This window comes from Leptodactylus fuscus, chromosome 2 (assembly GCF_031893055.1).
Source record: "Leptodactylus fuscus isolate aLepFus1 chromosome 2, aLepFus1.hap2, whole genome shotgun sequence".
In the NCBI taxonomy this organism is placed as follows: domain Eukaryota; kingdom Metazoa; phylum Chordata; class Amphibia; order Anura; family Leptodactylidae; genus Leptodactylus; species Leptodactylus fuscus.
This window is the reverse complement of record NC_134266.1, coordinates 49998105-50014855: the sequence shown is the minus strand read 5'-3', so window position 1 is coordinate 50014855 and position 16751 is coordinate 49998105. Positions and strand designations below refer to the sequence as shown.

Genomic DNA, 16751 nt, shown 5'->3' with positions numbered 1-16751 from the left:
ATAAATTTTGGTGGAAATAACCAGAAGATTTAAAAGGACCAAATGGCCTCTCACCTGATGAGGTTGTGACAATCGCTCACAACTACGTTTGGGGTTTACCGTCAGGTGGAGGAGGCAGCACGTCTGATGGACACCGGCCAAGGCCGGGGAAGATAGCGTTTTCAATGAAATGGAAAGACGGCGCTCTCAGGTCACAACAGGATTTTATTGAATAAGACAATGATGCACAACGCTAAAAAATCGCAGCGTTTCGGGCACACCTGCCCTTTCTCAAGTGCGTAACTAATTAGAAAATAGATAAAACAAGTATTCACTTCAACATTTTTTTGGCCAGAGAAGCACTTAGGCCTAAGTTAAAATATACAATGAATTCAAAAAATAATAATACATAATTTATAAAACAATACCTTTGTTATTTATTTACTGGAATGCCCTTGTGGCCTCCAGTATATTGGTAGAACTACTCGACAATTGAGTGAACGTCTCAATAAACATCGCTCGAATGTTCTAAACGGATATACTAAACATAGCGTTTCACGACACGCAGCTGAACATCATAACAAAAGCTTTAGTGGTTTCACTGTAACACCCATCGATTGGATCCCTCCTGGAATTACAGATGGGCATGGTACATTAAATAAGAGAGAAATGTTTTGGTTATTTAAGTTTAATACATTACATCCTTTTGGTCTTAATATAGCTTCAGAAGACATTAATAAATAAATGGATGTAATCCAATCTTTAATCTAACTCTATATCTTACTTTTTGTCCCCTAGGTGTTTGATTTTAGGTATTTAATGTATTTTTCCATCCAAATACCCAAAGAGTTTATCTACTCCTATCCCAAATATGTATTCAAAAATATAGTTGGAGGTTTAGCTCTTTTTTACTTTTGCACTTCTAAAGACCATCAATACTTCTTACCCAAATATAATCACGTAGTAATAAGGTCTACATTGTTTAATCATTATATATGTGCTGAAAATGTATAAGTCCCAGTCTGTAGCATGTGTATGTATGTATGTATGTATGTATGTGTATGTATGTATATATATATGTATATGTATGTATGTATATATATATATATGTATATATGTGTGTATGTGTATATATGTGTTTATATGTATGTATGTATATATATATATATATATATATTTTTTTTTTTACTATATCTGTTGCTTTTTGGAACAATTGTTTTCATTATGAGTTGCTCCAATTCATTTGTAATATTAGGGAGAAATTTGAAAAAACATCAATACCTTTTATTTACCATATGAGCACTTAGTCATGTGTCCCGCGATGTTAAATACACCACTCATGCGCGAATTATGTATGAGCACTCAGTCACGTGCTCCGTAATGGTAATCATACCACGCATATCACATATGAGCACTTAGCTATGCGCTTCGTAATGCTAAATATATCACGCACGCGTGAGTCACGTATGCGCTTCAACTTGGAGCACATTGCTGTGTAGTTTCAATACTTTGCGCGGACATATATGCGCTCCAACCTGGATCGCACCATCCGGAAACACTCCAAGGAATGTAGGGAACCAAACGAGTTCCACTATATTTAAACCTAGGAGCACACGGCATACAATTTGTATACATCTTCCGGACTGACCGAGCTTTGTGTCAAGGTAAGACTCTCTATGCTCCCCCTTTTTTGCTGTAGTTGTAAACTGGGGATTATTGGAAGCCACATTGATATAAATAACAACACAATGATACATGCTAACGATCAGCGTCTGATATGCAAGGGCTTTCTATCATGAGATTGAGATGATTTGGCACATTTACTTGTTATTATGTTTATATAGATTTGTGACTATTTATATTTGAATGACTGATGAGATTTATTACAGTAATGTTTAAAGGAAATTTGAGGTTTTATTTATTGATTGCACTGTAGAATGTATCAAAATAATATAATATGTATTTTAAATGATAAGGTTGGTATATGAGATTTGTTTTACTATTGTTTTATAAAATAATGTATTATTATTTTTTGAATTCATTGTATATTTTAACTTAGGCCTAAGTGCTTCTCTGGCCAAAAAAACGTTGAAGTGAATACTAGTTTTATCTATTTTCTAATTAGTTACGCACTTGAGAAAGGGCAGGTGTGCCGGAAACGCAGCCATTTTTTAGCGTTGTGCATCATTGTCTTATTCAATAAAATCCTGTTGTAACCTGAGAGCGCCGTCTTTCCATTTCATTGAAAAAGCTGGAATGTACCAGGGGGACACCAGAGCATTGGGGACTTTGGAGAGTATGAATTTTAACCAATTTTTTTTTTCAATGCCTATGGCTGACTTAAACGTTAAAAGGATTGTCCATTTTTTGTCTGGACAACCCCTTTAAGCAGAAATACAGGGGTATTATTCAGTGGGACATAGGGTATTAGTGATTTAAGGGGGCATATAGGAGTATAATTAGGGAGGACACAGGGGGCATTATTAATTTAAAGGGTTGTACATCATAAATTTTAAAGCAGGCGAGCATTATAATGTGCAATCTCCCCTGTACCTGCACTGAGCTGTCTGTCATCTTTGCTTGTATGCAGAGCGGCTGCAGAAAGATGTCACAACAGCAGAGCCACGGCAGTCCAGCACTATATACTGCTGTACTGTAGAGAGCATTGATCGGCAGCAGCGCTCCTGTCAACTTGACATCAGTGCTGCATCCGCACCGTATACCATTAGTACAGTGAAGGTGATGGAAGGCCCAGGGCAGGGACAGAGGGGGGGATGCAGGTAAGGCTCATTGTGTATTTTTATTTATAACTCTGTCCGGCTGCCTGCATTAATATTTCTAATCCTGAACAATCCCACAAGGGCACAAAGGGGCATTGTTAATTTAAGACACATTTGGGGGGGTATCATTTGTTGTTATATAATGTATTTTATAATTGGGGATAGCAGCAGGATGGGGACTCTGTATAGGCAAGTAAAATGTGGGTCAGGTGTCTGGAAAGTGAGGAGCCAAAGATGTCTGTGCTGCAAACTTTACAGAGACAAGCTGCGGCTGGAAGAAGTAGTCATGGCGGTCCAGATGGAGGAGACGAGAAATATGAACGCTCAGTCAGAGACGTCACCTGTAAGTCACCACATTTCCATGTACTGTATTTACTTAAACTGTATGCAGAGCCTTGTGTACAGCCAGTATATCACTATACAGTCACTGGGGTCAGGGGCTAATCGTACACATCAGGGAGAGTGTGTGCCTACATAGGCAGCGTACAGTGATAATATCAGTATACCCGGTAGAGGGCCCACTTGGATATGTTTGCCCCCCTGTGCCAAACCCCTAGCTATGTCTCTGTTTATAGCAATATAAACTATAATATAAAATTGCACGGGCGGGACAACCTCTAAGGGCCCCTTCACATGGCGTAAGCGCTCGGCTCATTCCGAGCCATACACGCGAGCGCTTCTAAACACTTCCCATTCACTTCAATGGGAGCGCTCGTAAAGCCGGCTTACGCCGTGTGAAGGGACCCTAAGGAATAATCCCATCTCAGAATTTTATGGCATATCCATTTCAGATACATATGGGTCCAACCTCTGGGACCTACACCCATCCCCACCCTCATCCCAATAGATAAAGCAGCCATAGTGCTGCTGAGCAGACATGTATGAGACATCTATAGCACATCTATAGGGCAGTGTCCCATACAGGAATATCCTTTTAATGTATTATATTAAGCCATGTCCAGAACATTCCCTTTATTACATGAATTTCTCCATTTACAGGGATTTTTTAAACTAAAATATTCATGGCCTATGCTTAGCATAAGTCATACTTATCAGACGGGTGGTCCGACACCTAGGACCCCTCCCATCAGCTGCAGCACTCATGACCCTTTCAAAGTGTTCCTAGTGCTTTTAGCCAGAGCCAAAAATGGATTCAGAAGAAGGAGGAAGTATAAGTGCTTCCCCTCCATTTTCCATTCCTTTTCAAGTCACTCTTGGCCTTGTCACTCAGTCCTAAGGAGGTTTAGTGGCAATATTAATGTAATTTCCTCTGCAACAAGATGCCCACAGTAATAAGAGTATCCAACTTGTCAACACTTCGGTAGTAGGGGTACTATGAACATATCTTTCATCTTTAGGTAATGTATGAGGGCAAACAAAGGAATCCTTACTTAGGCCCCATGACTTAATTTGCTTCTGATGTGGGGCTGAGTTTGCAGGGGAATGCACTGAGAGTGACATCCAAGTGCAATGTGTAATATACTCACCTCAATGCTGGCTTCTGATCCATTTGTTTCCAGAGCTGAGTGGATTGAAAGCCCCTATAGAGGTGAGGGCATCATGGAGTGTACTCAGATGTCACTCTGAGTGCAAACTCAGCCCCACATTGGAGGCACACTAGATCATGTGCATGGGGTCTTAGGTAAGCAGGTCTTTAAAGAGGACCTGTCACTATAATGACCTGCTTGTTCTAGTAAATACCGTACTTGTGTTCCCTAAAAATAACAATTGTACAGAATATCTTTTTAGATCTCTATATTGTGTCATTCCTCTGCCATTCCTACTAAATTGACAACTGGGCGTGTCCAGTTGTGGGTGTGTACCAATGCTGATTCTGTCCAATCAGAGCTGACCGTATCAGACAATGCAAGGACATAGCTACACTGACAAGGCAGATGGGAACACCCAATTGTCAATTTAGTCATAGTTTTCTAGGAGAAATAACAGAGAACGGCGCAAGACAGTTCTAAAGAAAGAAGATCTAGAATTGTTAATTTATGGAAAATACAATTAGATACTAAATAGCCACTTCGGTTGCAGTGTCAGGTCCTATTGATGAACAAAAATTGCTTCATTTACATACATGCTGTTCCATGGATAGTGTTGCTGACCAATAGCCTAATAATTTCAGATTTCCATTGGTGGAAAACTTTCATATTTTGTTAACCAATACAATTTTGTGCAAGCACTTGACTAAACCTTAATATTGTCTGGCAGTCTTATCAATGTAACTTATTAATATCATGGAAGGATTAAGCTGTCAAGTACGATGATACCTGATGCTCATGCTGACAACTTGTCATTTCCTAAGATACCTGTCTTATGCACTTAGAAGCTTAGAGCCTGGAAGAAAAGGAAAGGTTATGTCGACAAGGGCAATACATTTTGGAGCTTGGTATAATATTATAAGTTACAACAATTGTATTTTCCTGGGCAATGCTCCTAAACTACTGCAATAAATCAAGGTTCAGAAGTTTTACATACTGTATATAGGAAGGTTATGTATCAAATGGTGCCCATGCTGCAATAAGTCTGTTCTTATGTAATTTTTTTGCAACAGCTTTTACCTCAAAACACTAGTAGTCTAGTAAATACTAGCGAAACAAGCAAGGCACAAAAACAGCAATGCATTTTTTGTTCACTTCTCTTAGGCTGCGGACACATCTGCGTTGGGTGACCATCAGGGATTCCGTCCTCCATTACGCTTGAAAAATGCAAGCAGGACTTTTCTCTCTGCATTTTTGGGCGGAAGCCCATCAGAGCCCATTATAGTCTATGGGGTCCCTGGTTTCCACGGTTAAATGCCCCGAAGAACAGTAACTCCAACACTACTGTGAACCTCGCATCAGTCAGTTGGCCAGTTGGACGAAAGATCCAATTAAATAACCAAAGATTATGTATTATATTCTGAAGGATGGATATCATTCTTGTGCATCCGCATGGTTGTCGCTTTACATTATACCTTAAAGGGGTTATTCAGGTTCTAATATTGATGGCCTATCCTTAAGATGGGTCATCAATATTATATCCGTGGAGGTCCAACACCCGGGACCCCAACGATCAGCCTTACCAGGGTAGTACAGCTCCTAGTAATGCTTACATGCTATGACTCAGACTGGTCACTGGCTCTACAAACTATAGCAGTGATTTTAAAGAGCAGATTTATTAAGACTGGCATTTTGTACGCCACCTTAATAAAAGCCTGGACAGGTGCAAGGCACACTTGTTTTTTTAAGAAGCTCTAGCATGGTTTATACTTAATATGCTGGGCAGAGGCTTATCTATGCACTGTTCCACCCACATCCATGGAAAGTGGCGAGCGAGATGCAGAATTGGAGATACATTGCATCATAAGAACAAGAAAAGGTCTTTTGTCAAAAATGCACCACATTGTCACTCATCTACTCCAGAAAACTAATGTAGAAAGGATAATTAATCCTCCCAGGGTAAATTTCCTGATCAAATCTGTGCTTAGATACCGGTAGCTTATTTTACAGAAATACACGACAGAAATAGACAATGAGAGGGAGCAGCTTCTGGTGAGGGTGTTATCTCATGATAAAGCTGGATAATCAAGTGTAATATTATCCAACTCTGTGTTGAGATAAAACCTTCACTAGATGCTGCAGCAGTGTTTTGTGCCTCTCTGCCCTCTGTGTACCGCAGTATTTCTTTCTCCTTCTCCCACGTTCCCTTTCCAGTCTTCAGCAGATTAGAGCTGTAAACTGAGCTCTTTGTGTATGGACTTCCATGTACTGTTCTGATCAGTGAATACGGAGACAGCAGTCTCTACAAGGGCAGGGTGTTGGGAAATAAGTGGAGGAAAAATATACAAAGTTTCCTATTTTCACCTATATTAATGATTTGCGGCATTCCGCTACGGATTAGGCCCAAAGAATGAGTCAGACACGGAATCCATGGCAAGGTACGGCCGGCAACGTCAAAATCCGCTCCAAAAAACTCTGTGTGAACAGACCCTTATTCAGATGAATGAAACAGATTCTGAAAATTCTGCAACAAATATGTTACATGTGAACATACCTATGTGTGTATTCATACAGGCCAGTTATATTGTATATTGTGTTGTTTGCTTCTATGTTAACAGACCCTAAGAAGGATATTCTGGTCTAATGCAACCGTGCCTGGAAGGTGTGCTACTGTACATGGTGTGAACATAGGGTGAAATGGCTTTACTCTGACATCTGCTGGACCAGCACTATGTGTGATTAATAGCTTTCTAGAGTGCTGAGCTGCCGTCAGACTTTAGGGAAATAGAACTTCCTGGAAGTTGTAAGTTCCAAAATAGTCATGCAAAGGTTACAGAATGCGAGGGTGAATATAAAACCTTATAATATATACTATTGGGGACAATGGGCATTTTTATAACCTTAGTAACAGCTCATATGAACCGTTTCTCAAAAATAGTCATTAAAGGAGGTGTCCATGAATTTTAATATTGCAGCAGGAGACTTGGGATGATGAAAAATAAAAAAATCTCACCTGTCCCGGTATTCCTGTGTCCCAGGCTGATGTCCGGTGCCCATGGCGCCGTGGGTATTTTTTAGCAGAATTTCCCACCGCACGTGACCGCTGAGGCCTAAGGAAAGGACACAGGATGTCACTCACGGATGTCAAAGGTGACATGCCACTTCCTTTCCTTAGGCTACTGAGGTCGCGGATTGGCCAGGGCACTACAGTTAGGGTCCATTCACATGGAGTAAACGTGCGTGTACACGTGTAAAAATAAGACTCCCATTGACTTCAATAACATTTTAGGGTTTACGGGTGCGCGTTCTGGCACGTATACATGTGTCAGAATGTGCGCGCTCAAAACAGATCCCATTCATTTCAATGGGTCGTTACGGGCGTATAACATAAGAAAAACATAAAAAAACCTCTGTTACTCACCCATCTCCCGGCTCCTACGCTGACGGCCTCTGAAGCAGTCCATCTTCAATGACGTCAGACGTCATATGACCCGGGACGCAATCCGGGGTCATGAGACATCAGACGACTAGGCCGAAGCCTGCCTGGATCGTGGAGAGGTAAGTAACAGTGTTTTTTATGTTTCTTACCTCTCCCGGGCTGCTGATCATTATACTCAGGGGTCCGAAAAGACCCCCGAGTATAATGATAGCAGCGGTAGAGTCTGTCACTGGGCCCCTGTGGCAGCTGCCTCTGCTGCTATGGCGGTAGTTACGCCACTGGTATTACAGTACATACAGATACGCAATGTTCAGTGTCTCAAGCAACCTATACAGCCATATAATAAACTGGGTAGATTATATAACAAAGTACCCAATATCAGTGTGTGACTTGACATCTATAAGTGCATAGTCAGGCCAACCAGTATCCTTCCTCTATAGACTCTGCCTTCTCCATCACACTGCAGGGACCCCAATTACCAATCACTTTTCAGCATCTTACTGCTTCCTGAGCTGAGCCAGGCCCCATGATAGAACCAATCAGAGTGTCAGATAATATGTGCATGTATCTGTATAGTAAGCCCAAAGAATGAATTTTACTGGTGGGCCCACCCTAGGCACCCCAGTCCAACCCTGCATGTGCATGGCCACCATACTGTACAGTGAGTCTATGAATGTATCAGCTTTGCTGTGTTATCTGGGGTAATGGGGGATAAGTAAGGGAACCTCCTATAGAAGAAGTTCGTGTGTACATGTAGTATATGTCTGAGATTTTAAAACCCTTTTGGTTCTTGAAGGAAATGTCCTGCAGTAGAAGAACAAGTCTCTGAAGATGCTCAGCCCAGAAGGAAACGACAACCAGGATGGGTAAGGAATAAAAACTATAAAAGTTCTATGACCAAAGAGCAATTCTTGTATAAGTTACAATATTCATTCAGTCATTGCCTTTTCTATTATTAAGGATTATAAGTAACTAAAGATTTGGCTCTGTATAGTCTGCGGCCAACCTCTAGTAATTTGGAGCCATTACAGACTCTCTGAAGCTGCTTTCATCCTGTAGGACAGGGTATTGAAATATTAATCAGACAGATATGGTAATTCTGTGAGATATTACACCATTATTATTAAATCCTGTGCAGTGACTAATCTCTATTCCCTTCTATATGTGCGCCTAGAGGACCTGGAAATGTGTGTATAGATGCATACAGAAATAGCTCCGCTCTAGTTGCCTTTATCTACACTTCTAAGTTGGTTGCATGTTTGTGGTTCAGGGATTTGGAGTTGAATGACGGATATAAATTGTACAATTGTCATGTCCTCCATCCTCAAGGGGCGTTGTTGTGGACTGTCATTATGGAATGATTCTTACAACTCGCTGGATATTACGTAACTTACTTAAGAGTTATAGAGACGTAGTAATAGCATTTGATTTCCAAAGGGCAGATAAAACTGGTCCCTGGCCAAAGCTTCACACCAAATTCAGCCACACAAGCTTCAGGAATGAGCACATGTTCTAAATCTGGGAGGGAAGAATTCTCCACTGACATTGACTAACACATAGGAGGCTGCAATACGAGCATGTACATGTGCCTGTAGGATCTGTAGACTTTCCGTTTATGTATTTCGGGTTTTTCTTTACGTTTTGGAAATCTCAGCATGTCAATTATATCTACGGAAATGCTGATGGTTTCCCTATAGGTATAATGGAAGCAGAAAGTCAGACTTTCTGTGAAAAGCGTTGTGGGGGAAAAAAAACAATGCGGGAAAAGCTGCCTTAGGGTTGGTCCACACTAGCACTTATATTCTGTCTGGAAGGAGTCCGCATGGACACCCCCAGACGGAATACAATCGCAATTGCAAGCGACTATAATGGGCTCTGCATGCTTGCCGCGCACTGCCCGCACGAATCATTTGTGTGAATCATTTGTCTATGGGGTCTGTGTGCTTTGACAGCACATTGCTTCCAATTGTGCTTGTATTCCATCCAGGGGGTCTCCATGCGGACTCCTTCCGGACACAGTACAAGCGCTAGTGTGAACCAACCCTAAGTCTTAAGAAAAGGTGGTATAAATTTAGATACGCCAGATTTAACAACCAGCATCAGCCGTTATGATAAATCAGGTTCTTTCAGACGGCCTGGTTAAGTTTGCACTTTTGCAACTGTTAGTAAATTTCTCCATGGTGAGACTATTAAAGGATTATCTTATTTTATCTCATATTAAAACCTGGTCAGTGTCACAATTTAGGGCACACTCACTTTCCACAAGGCTGCGCCCTTTTCGACAAAGCTACACCTCTTTTCATGCAATCCGTAAAACTGTCTATAAAATGTCACCAATACTCCATTTTTTTGGCAAATATTACAGCAGAATTCTGTTGCATTTTACGTAGTAAATCTCTCCACTGGGTTCCTAACAATGAAAAACTATGTAACAAATTAAATTAGAATATTAGACTCTGTTCCCATTTCTGTTGCCCCTTCCTGTATTTTTGGAAGTGTGACCATAGTTGTCTGCAGCACTGGTTTTGCTGTCAAAAATACCAGATCCCTGACAGAACGCAGACAGATCCATCAACGTCAGTGGCCTCTGTTGGGATTCATAGTTGTCATGGCTTCATTGTAAACACGGCCTAACATTACCTTCAAAGCTATTAAGATACAGACATTCTAATGCCGGGATCATTTTGTCAGTAATGCTTTGTCATAATGTTCTATTGCGACGTGTAAGCTCTGTTCACATCTTCATGGGCTTTGTCGGATCCTCTGCTGCAGATTCTGTCACATTTGATGAAACCTGATGGACACCATGATGGAACCCACTGGATCTTATTACAAATCAATGGTGTCATTCGGATATTGTGAGAGTCTATCATGTGACTCATGAATTCCATTTTTCTGTAGGGCAGAACAGTAAATAGAGTGTGAGCTCAGCCCTATAGGATTGACTGAAGAGTTTCATGCCAAATGCAGCACATTGGAATCTTAAAGGGGTTATCCTTAGGATAGGTCATCAATATCAGATCTGTGGAGGTCTGAAACCTAGCACCCACGCCGATCAGCTGTACAGTACATGGAATTGGAAGCAAATGGCTCTTTACACTGTATAGTGGCTATACTGATCTGAAGATGCCAGCTGAGCTGCAGTAATGTGACGTTGCCACTGCACAGTTTATGGAGTGATCTGCTTCTGGTGCTGAGAAGTCAAGGAATCTGAGATTGCTCTGCATATTTATGTATCATGCAAGATGCTGTGAGGTGGAGCATCTCCATAAAATCAATGCAACCGGACTGTATTAAAATAGCTGGAGATGACAGCTAACATTCATTTATTAGATAAATAGAATATGCATACAGGGTGGATTTGGCATTTCTAAGCAAATGTCTGGGGGACTCCCTTATACTGCCCCCTTAGTGCTTCCATATACAACACATAATACCCCCATAGTGATCCCCAGCACCAGTATGAAATGGCTTCAAACGCTGCTGCACACTATTCCCTGACAATGACCGTGCCAAAATGTCATGTACAGGGGCACATTGGGCTAAGGGGAGGCGCAAGGAGATGTGATTTGTAATTAATATCGGGCATTACCAATAGGATAATTAAAAATAAATATAACAATTGCTGATCACTATATTATCAGCAGGGGGCCCCTCTGATCTCTGGGACCCCATCCAATTGCTTGTGTTGCATGATGGGTAACACTGCCCCTAGAGGCACATCAGTTCTTTACATGTCAGGGTATTTAATAGCCACAGTACAGGATACAGTCACAGCCTTGGGGGTACTTTGATGCAATTTCTCTGCGTACCAGGGTGCTTGGGTAAAAACACTGATAAATGCCATGCTTCTATTACACTTAGAAGATATTTTAAAAAAATGGGCGCCAATTTTCCCTAAATGAAATGTTATAGCTCAAAAAGAGCCGTTTTCAAAAAGATTAATTTTCTAATTTTTTATCAAGATTCTTTTCACTTACACAACTGGAAAAACAGAGAAAATTGTTATTACAGATCCTACATGTTATCACAAGTGAATATCTGGTATAGAGGACCGTTTATATGAATGATATGTGATAGATGTGCCCTTAGATAGGCTATAATATATGTATAGTATCCATACTCGGAACGCAACAATAACACTACTTGGTTGGGAATACTCACAAAGCTTCTAGAAGTAACTATTATTCCTGCCCACCATGCCCCAGTATATTGATCAGATTTGGCCATGGCAGCTTCACAGTTAATAATCGTTCTCTAGTCATTTGCCCGTGAACAGCTAGAAACAACTTCATTATCCACATTCAATATAAATACGTAAAAAACTAATAGCAATGTAAAGATTATCTCAGTATCTGCCTGTGTTTGTCAGATAGATCAGCACACCACATTTAGCAACATGGAGTGACATATGTTCCCATGGCCCATTAACTAGGTCTAAAATTACATGTAAAGTGCTTTATACTGGGCTCCTCTGTGTCCATGGATCACTTAGTAAGTCCAGACCATAATATTATGACATCTGATGACACCTGGAAGTAAGTAGTGAACGCCACACAATCCATCCAGCACAGGTTGGACGTGTTCTAGCAGACTAGGGCTAAAATCTATAGGAAAGCATCGCCATTCGGAATCAGAGTTTATAGATCACATTCCATACAAAGCTTTCAGTACAATGGTGATTCAATTGGAATGTTATTGAAGGGTTTTTCCAGGACCCATCCATGACCTATCCTTAGGATATTAGATTGGTGGGGGTTGGAGATGAGCGAGTAGTATTCCATCGAATTTCTCCCCTGCATGATTATTGGTGTAAAAAAGCGCCAGGGAAGGTGGGAGGGGCATCAAATTTTTACTACGTTTACCGTGTGGTATTCGACCGAGTACACCAATAACTATACAGTGGGGGTCTGACCCCAGCTCCCCTACTGATCTGCTGTTTGTAGAGACCGTAGCATTGGGTATTGACTGCTGTACATTGTATAATGGCTGTGTTGGGTATGGCACCTGGGCTCTATTCACTTGAATGGGACTAGACTGCAAACTGGCCATGTAACCAATGAAGGTGATGTTGTATGGACTGTAAAGTGGAAGCGACACTCCACATTGATCAGCTGATCTGTGGGACTTTTGAGTGTGATCTATAGATGGGTCATCCTTATTGTAATCCCAGAAGGCTTATGTCAAATAGAAATATGTTAATTCATATATATTAATTCCATACAATATGCTAGCAACATCTGACCAACAGGGGTCCAACTGCTGGGACCCCCATCAATCCCAGGAATGAAAAGGGTGTCATAGCTTCCATCCAATACAATGCAAATCCAGACCAGTGAAATGCTAGGGGCCGTACTGCAAATCCTATATAAAGCAGAAATTCCTAAACAGCAGAGGGTCAGGAGTAACACTGTTTTAAAGGGAGTCTGTGACAACTCAGCACATCAAGCCAGCCCCACAGGCAAATAGGTTAGGGACACCTGAATTATACAGCATTTTCACCTTGTGAGTTGGTGCCTCTGTTGCTGAAATATCACTGTTTTGTCAATATGCAAATGAGCTGTTTGGAGCACCAAGGGTGTTGCTGGTTACCTCTTTGGAGCAATGAGAACACTCTGTGTTGATATGCTGGGTTCTGGTGACATATGCCCTTTATGATAAGGACTTAGGGACTTACTGCATCAACCTGCTTCAGTCATTTTTCTCTTTTGCTTCTATTTTCTTATATCGTTGGGAATTTTCATTGACTGATGGAACGAACAATACCAATAAACTATCGAACAATACCAATAAACTATCTATTTCTGCAGCAGAAAAAAGTCCCATAAAAGTTGTTTGTAACAAGATGTGCAATAAGCAAGCAGGCTGCATCCCCCGACCTGCGTATACATCATATTTGGAACATCCCAAAAATATATGCAGGATACATTTTTATTGAATTTTCAGAATGAAAAATAAATGACAAATGAAAGTGAAAGTGAAAACATCACCATACAAGGCGCCAATAAAATAGTGCACAAGACATAAGTTGGTTTCACAGGCAAATGTATGATCAGATCACATATGTGCCAGTAAATGGTTGCATATAGTGCCTAAAACAGCATAAGGGGGTGTTCACACTTGTGCCTGTGTCCACCCGCCGGGTCTCCGTTTTAAAACTGGAGACAGAGCGGGCGGACACAGGCGCAAGTGTGAATGCCCTCTACTAAGGGGGGAACAAAGAGTGTTCCAGACAGTTGCGGAGGAGCATTGTAGTGCGAGAGGCAAAGAGGGGGGGAAAGTCAAGTATAGCTAGGGAGGAAGAAGAGGGGAGTGGTGGGAAAGAAGGGAACTCAGGTGGGCACATACCACAAAGCAATATGTTAAATCATCTGTGGTCTGAACTATAACAGCCTCCCACCAGTCTTGAGCAAACTTTGTACCCCTTGTGGTTCCCTTATTTATTGTCTGTTAAAAAGGCAAACTCCATGCAGTGACATTACCGGGGTACTGACAATTAAGTGAGCCTATTTCTACTCATAAGGTGCAGTTAGCAATGACTATGGAAGGGGGGAAGGAAAATGTAAGATAAGGACCCTTATCTGCAGCATTAGAATTTGCATTATTCCCCTGCTTTTACATTGCTTCACTGTCCGTGTACTATGACATCGTATGTACCTTTTTTGTGGGTCACAGGTACTTGGCAACTGTTTTTGTGCAGGTTATCTATATGCTATGACATCACTGTGTACATTGTTGCTGTTATGTGACATCACTGTATACACTGTTCTTGTACTATACCATAACTGTGTGCCTTATGACTGTGATGTCACTGACTACATTATTCCTGATCTATAGATGTGCTGTGACATCACTATGTGCATTATCCTTGTTATATGACATCCCTGTTTGCTTATGTCTATACTATGGCATCACATGATATGCTATCCTTCTACTATGACATCACTGTGTCCCTTATGCCTGTACTGTGACATCATTGAGGACATTATTTCTATTATATGACATCACTGTGTGTATTAACCCTGTACTGCAACATTACTATGTGCATTCTCCCTATATATGGATGAGACACTTTTAATATTTACTACCTGCAGATGGTGGTCATGGCGGATCGGGCCCACACCACATGTTTTGCTATGGGGTCTCATGGCCATGTTTATACCCCTGGATTAGTACATTTACAATGGTCACTGTGGTCTTTCGGCTGAAACAAAATGTGATAAAAAACAATGGGAGAACCTGTGTGACAGCAGTGCGGCCATGTACCAGCCTTCAGACCGGACTGACGTGCCAACATAGTAAACCTACAACTTGAGCAGAATGAGCAGATTATTGTGGGCACTTTAATCCTACAATATAAGCTACAAAAGGGTCATCGTTGGCCCCTAGAAAGATCCTTGAGCATTTGTGGCCCTTGAAAACTTCACTCTTGTCATTTTTCTGTAATTTATACAGATCCTTCACGCTAACAGTTTTACTACCTTCACTTTATTGCAGTCTATAATTTCTTGAAACTGTGCACTCAGCCGGATTACAGTGCAGATCCCCACGCCAAGGATGAATTTCCTATAGACGGCGGACCTGCACAAATCAGATCAAATCCCTGTCAGCATTGTGCACGTCAGGAAATGGAATTACTTATATTTCCAACCAGCCCCCACCACACTACATGTGTCATTGATAGGACAAGATGGCTGCTTCCAAAGTGTGACAGTCACCCTATAGAGGCAGACCGTATAGTCATTTTTTATAGGTCTTTTTACCCGAAGGAAAGGAGTAATATTGTATTTGTTAGAGTAATAGTTATATCAAAGTAACGGGTCGGGGCGCAAACTTTACAGAGTGAAACAAATATCTATTCCTACAGTTAAATAAAACCTAAATATAAAGATTCAGGTCCATATGCCTTTAATGCAAGGAAATAAGATTTTGTAGTGAAGAACGTTGCAGCAGCTAAAGAAGGCGACTGACTGCTTGCTGCAGAGAAGAGGTCACTTTCCAAATATAGCAATAAGCATTCCCTTTCAGGTCCTATGACCAATGAGGCAGAAAAAACTCAGCAAAAACTGATCATTGTACATGGAAAAAGAGTTTAGGACGAAAAGATGAATTGATGATAGCGGTGAGACTCCTACGACACAGCCTGACGCCACACATTATGACATTTCTGCACTGCCCTGACGGCAGGATGGCACAGCGTAGCCTGGCACTAAGTAAATGACATGTATCTTACCTTGATCTCAGAGGCTGATGATAAGGCACCTAGTATATAAGTGGTGGTATGTCCTTTATGAGCTGGTGTCGCCTGTGTGTGGCTCTGGGCACTGCTAGGCATGCACTCCTTGTGTCCAGTGCTGAGCTGCCTACTCCCAGTCCTCCTCACTGGTGTGTGTGCGTTGCAGGAGGCTTCTGCTGCAGTAACAGCTGCTGCGATCAACATTCAGGCAAAATAACTCAACACCCAACAGCTGAAAGGCAGAATGATGGGGTGAGGAGGGGAAATGTACAACAAAGGGAGGAGTAGTGCCTCTTCCTCTATGACTGGCTGTATTGTCCCTTCAAATATTTCTTTACAAGCCTAACACATGCTACAGATAAGATAGCACTGGCATAGCTGCTGTGACTTCATGCTGTACCAGCCCATGCTCTGCCACACTGCAGACTCATAAAACTTTGTGGCGTCCTATACATCAGCATGAAATGCCATAGATTCTCTGGAAGATGGGTCCTCACACCCCGTACTATGAAGGAGGGAGGGGGAACATTTAACATGCTTGTTTATCAATGCGTTATGGGTTTTCAATTTATTTCAGGACTAATTAGCTACAAATCACAGCTAAAATTTGATAGACAATTTGGAAAATCAAAAGTGAATTCTAAGTAATATAATAATTAAAACTGACAGGCAAAAGGGTAACAATATTTAGGACTTGTGACTTTCAGGCTCTATATCTCACCATCTATCATCATTCATAGACTCATCTTGACTATCTTATACATAAATTTGACTTTCTACTATTTAGCATATGATTAGTTATACAAATTATTGTCATGTAACTGCAATGT

The 16751-nt window shown here is 41.2% G+C and overlaps 1 protein-coding gene across 1 annotated transcript in view; it reads right to left on the bottom strand.

Annotated features, from left to right (window-relative positions):
• CORO6 (coronin 6) overlaps nt 1-16208 on the bottom strand; it is a 71116-nt gene extending 54908 nt beyond the window's left edge. The window contains exon 1 of the mRNA XM_075263771.1: nt 15919-16208. The gene's annotated coding sequence lies outside the window, so the exon portion shown is untranslated. The remainder of the gene's footprint in view (nt 1-15918) is intronic.
• Nucleotides 16209-16751: the final 543 nt, after the last annotated feature.